Raw genomic sequence first — 5,222 nt, forward strand, 5'->3', positions numbered from 1 at the left:
AGCGGATGGTACAGCGGATTGATACCGAGCAAGACTTGTAGCTAAACGCTATTCTCAGAAATATGGAGAAGGCTATGATGAGACATTTGCTCCAGTTGTCAAACACACCACAATCTGAACTTTGTTTGCAGTTGCAGCAACGAAACAAATGCAGTTGAAACATCTGAATGTAAAGGCAGCATTTCTGAATGGAGACTTAACAGAAGACATTTACATGGAACAACCCTCAGGATTCAAGGATAAAAGGAAACCAAACAAGCTATGGAAAAGAATATATGGTATTTATATATAGTACAGACCAAAAGTTTGGACACATCTTCTCATTTAAAGATTTTTCTGTATTTTCAGGACTAGAAAAATTGTACATTCACACTGAAGGCATCAAACAATGAATTAACTCATGTGGAATTGTATACTTAACAAAAAAGTGTGAAACAACTGAAATTACGTCTTATATTCAAAGTAGCCACCTTTTGCTTTGATGACTGCTTTGCATACTCTTGGCATTCTCTTGATGAGCTTCAAGAATGTACAATTTTCATAGTCATGAAAATACAGAAAAATCTTTAAATGAGGTGTGTCCAAACTTTTGGTCTGTACTGTATATATATATGGCGGCACGGTGGCTCAGTGGTTAGCACTGCAGCCTTGCAGCGCTGGAGTTCTGGGTTCAAATCTCACCAAGGACAAAATCTGCAAGAAGTTTGTATGTTCTCCATGTGTTTGTGGAGCGCTCCCATGGGGCCATGGGGTACCGGGTCCTGCGGTTCACAGGGGGATGTCACGGTGGCTGACCCGGTCCGTGGCCCTGGGACGTCCGTGTAAAAGGGAAAGGTCTTTAAAAAGATAAAGTTTGTGTTTGTGACGCCACCTGTGCTATTCGGTCAGGGTGACCGACGCTGCTTTAAGGGGTCCGCTGGGGTGATGTTATGGCAGCTATATGGTATACCTTCCCACAGGTGAAGTATGTCCCCAGGGCTTCCCACTGTGTAGATGGTAGGATGGTGAGAGGCACAGAGAAAAACGAGGACACAAGGTTGCAATCTCTTTACCTTTACTGAAGACTTCAGCATCCACAGTCCAGAGCACCAGATCACAGGGCAGGTAGAGTCCAGCCAGTTTGGAGGCAATTCCAGAGTCCCCTTATCTAGGTGGAAATCAATAGCCTTCCCTTGCGCTGTAATGGTGTAGTCCCTTACTGCATTAGCTTCATATAACGTCCTCACAGATGTAATGTCTCTCTCTCTCTGTCCCCTGTGGTCGGATAGGACAAAACCCGTATGACTGGTGGCTTGAGGCGTTTTACAGGGACTCTAGCATGCCCCGGCCTCTGAGAGTTTCCACCGTGCCTCCTGGGTATAGGTCGGACAGGTAACGTGGAAATAGCTGCCCTGCCGGTCTCTGAAGTAAAGCGTAGAGATCCTTACTCCCTCGGTATTCCGGCTACTGAATTTCTGCGCCTCAGAAGGAGGCAGCCTCCTCCTGGCTGGTCTCCCTCTGATATCCTCTCCTTTGCTCTGACTTCCTTCACGCTTGCTGCAATAGGTTCTGCTTTCTATCAGTCTGTTTCCTAGGAGCTGCAGCACTTCAGGCCACAGGGCTCCTCTGCTTCCTTTCCCTCTGTCTTTCTGACAGGAACTGAACCCTTTCCCTCCAGATCAGGATGTTCTTATAGGGGAGTTCACCTTAAACAGGCTTAGAGCTCCCCCTTCTGGTCTGGAGTGTGAACATATTGCATGCATTGTGTTACCTGACACAGAGTTCTCCTTCATTGTCTCCAAACGTAGCATCACTGTCCCCGAGAGGAAAGCAATACCACTGCGATGACCAGGATCCTGGGGCGCCGCATTTGCGTGGGTTTCCTCCGGGTTCTCCCACATTCCAAAGACTATGTGACAAAGATAAATAACAAGTTTCAGAGGAAGCCAATCATCATCAGAAGTGATAATGGAGGTGAATTTACAGGACACCAAATAGAAAACTACTTAAGACAGAATGGAATAGAGCATCAAAAGACTGTTCCATACAGATTTTGGAAAGAAATTGTTGTTTAAGTAGTGTTTGTATGCAAGAAAGTATGGTGCGGGATAGGCATTCAGTCCAGTAACCGATTTGATGTGCTTACTTTCTGTTACATGTGGAACTGTAACTATGTGGTTGTCAGGTGTATAATGACTTGCTCCTCATATTGGCTTACATGTGGGCATCCATGTATAGGGTTTGCTGAGGTTCAGGGGTGTAATACATTAAGGTGCATGAACGAGGTTCAGAATGAGGCAGTGCATTGTACTGACCTTTAATGCAGGATGCTGAAGAAGGATCTGCATCCTGTTGCTTTGGAGAAATATCTGCTCTGTAAAGAAGAATTGTTGAGGTCAAGGGTGTGCTATTTTGGCTTAGTATGTAGTCTCTTCCGCAATTAACAGTATCTTCTTTTTTGAAACAGGAAAGATATATATCTTGGTACTGTGTTAGCCAGTAGATAGAAAAATATTTAGAATTGAGAGTCCTCAGTGGTTGATACTTTTTAATGGCTAACTGAAAAGATGGTAACAAATTGCAAGCTTTCGATACTACACAGGGTCTTTGCCTGATGAAGAGACCTGTGTAGTCTCGAAAGCTTGCAATTTGTTACCATCTTTTCAGTTAGCCATTAAAAGGTATCAACCACTGAGAACTCTCAATTCTAAATATTTTTCTTTTTTTAAATCATTTAAACTGATGCTGTCTCTTTGACTCCCATTAATAGTTTGTTCCAGGACCTTTAACCTTGCCATGGCCGTGGCATGCTCAAATACCTTCTCTAGGGCAATTATTTCTGTCCTCCTGCGTATTGCGCTCACTTCCATCTCTGCTTTCTTGTGCGCAATTTCCGCTGCTGCACTTACTTGCAATATATCCATTTCTGCTTTCTTGAGCACTGCTTCCGCTTCCATCTCTGTTTTCTTTTGCGCCCAGGCGCTTGTATGTTAGCAGCCTCATCTTCTGCACATGCCCTTAAAATAAATTTGTGTATATATTGAATAAATAAAGATGTACTGTTTTGTATTTTTTTAAGTAGTTTTCTGCAATTTAGAACTCTTAAAACTATGACTGTATTGTGGTTATTTTCATATGCTAAATAATAAGTATAATAAGTAAAATTTATCTATGAGATAGCCAAGATGATTCTCTATAAAATGATGGTACTCTCACATTCAAAGCAGTAGTGGATGGTGAGATATGGAGCCTGAATGCCAAAACATGAAAACATTGCTAACCTGTTGCTTGTGAGTGTAATATTATTTGCTGTGCGATCTCTCTCAGAATTAAGTTCCTGTAAACTTTGAAGTTCCTCAAGAGAATCATGTGTATCAAGCTTCTTCAGAGTCATAATATATTCATGTGCATTTCTGGTATAAATTTCATAAACTGAACACAGTTGTCCTAGAGCTCTCTCTAGTGGTAGTTTGAGAGAAGCAGGCTGAGAGATTATATTGATGTGACTCAGCAATTTTTTCTATAAGTCTGATACATTTCAAGAGAGGTCATGTTTAATGATTTCAATGTCTTCTTTAACTTTTTATGTAAGCTTGGTAGAGCATTTAGATTTTTCAGTGGACCCTGGATTAAACTCTACACATTCTTCATCTGACCATGGATCAGGCAAAGACCGTAGAGTCTCTCCGTCAGTCATCTAACTTCACAGGCACAATGGATCTGTATAGTGATATGAGTTGTTGGATTGTAGCAGGTTTTATGCAGAGGGAGACTGTGCTGTGGTGCTTTACAGACACACACACTGATGATTTTTTATATGTTGGTAGCAGACGTTTTGATGTCTGTGCTGTATCTTTATAGAAGCTGCAATCTGGCTATACAGATGAATCTGGCAAAACTATTACTATTCTGACCATACAACTAGGCTGAGAGTGTAGAGTGCTTGAGACACTGTTTCTAAGCTGTCTCTATGTACTTTTACTCACACTAAGACATTTCATCAGATAGGTAGACTCAACTGCAGGAGGTACAGTGGGTATAGAAAGTATTCAGACCCCTTTAAATTTTTCACTGTTTCATTGAAGTCATTTGGTAAATTCAAAAAAGTTTATTTTTTTTCTCGTTAATGTACACTCTGCACCCCATCTTGACTGAAAAAAACAGAAATGTAGTAATTTTTTCAAATTTATTAAAAAAGAAAAACTGAAATATCACATGGTCATAAGTATTCAGACCCTTTGCTAAGTATTGAGTAGAAGCACCCTTTTGAGCTAGTACAGCCATGAGTCTTCTTGTGAATGATGCAACAAGATTTTCACACCTGGATTTGGGGATCCTCTGCCATTCTTCCTTGCAGATCCTCTCCAGTTCCATCCGGTTGGATGTGAATGTTGGTGGACAGCCATTTTCAGGTCTCTCCAGAGATGCTCAATTGGGTTTAGGTCAAGGCTCTGGCTGGGTCAGTCAAGAATGTTGTGAAGCCACTCCTTTGTATTTGAGCTGTGTGCTCAGGGTCATTGTCTTGTTGTATGGTGAACCTTCGGCCAAGTCTGAGGTCCAGAACACTCTGGAAGAGGTTTTCATCCATGTTAACCCTAAAACCACCTAATCCCAGAAACTTAGCAAACCATGACACTACTGCAGTTGTTACAGCTACTACTACTGTAATTTTGCATATTACAAGAATTCAGTTTGAAAATAAACCTTTTTGTGGAATTTTCATAAATACAGTTAGTACAGAAAGTATTCAGACCCCTTTAAATTTTTCACTTTGTTTCATTGCAGCCATTTGGTAAATTCAAAAAAGTTCATTTTTTTCACATTAATGTACAATCTGCACCCCATCTTGACTGAAAAAAGCAGAAATGTAGAAATTTTTGCAAATGTAATAAAAAAGAAAAACTGAAATATCACATGATCATAAGTATTTAGACCCTTTGCTCACTCATATTTAAGTCACATGCTGTCCATTTCCTTGTGATCCTCCTTGAGATGTTTCTACTCTTTCATTGGAGTCTAGCTGTGTTTAATTAAACTAATAGGCCTTGATTTGGAAAGGCACACACCTGTCTATATAAGATCTCACAGCTCACAGTGCATGTCAGACCAAATGAGAATCATGAGGTCAATGGAACTGGCCAAGGGGTTCAGAGACAGAATTGTGGCAAGGCACAGATCTGGCCAAGGTTATGGATCGCCCCCAGACGCAGGGCCACGGGTTCTCAGTACCGGGCCTCTCTGGT

At 41.3% G+C, this 5,222-nt stretch overlaps 1 long non-coding RNA gene across 2 annotated transcripts; it reads right to left on the reverse strand.

The window, feature by feature from the left end:
• Positions 1-482: 482 nt before the first annotated feature.
• LOC138658309 (uncharacterized) lies at positions 483-2,973 on the reverse strand. Of its 2 annotated transcripts, XR_011317439.1 has the most exons (4): positions 2,889-2,973; positions 2,295-2,353; positions 1,751-1,888; positions 483-1,254 (listed from the first exon to the last, which is right to left on the reverse strand). It is a non-coding gene; the product is annotated as an uncharacterized lncRNA (long non-coding RNA). The 2 variants fall into 2 exon arrangements; XR_011317438.1 differs by having other exon boundaries at positions 483-1,888.
• Positions 2,974-5,222: the final 2,249 nt, after the last annotated feature.

Source organism: Ranitomeya imitator, chromosome 1, assembly GCF_032444005.1.
Source record: "Ranitomeya imitator isolate aRanImi1 chromosome 1, aRanImi1.pri, whole genome shotgun sequence".
NCBI classification, from domain to species: domain Eukaryota; kingdom Metazoa; phylum Chordata; class Amphibia; order Anura; family Dendrobatidae; genus Ranitomeya; species Ranitomeya imitator.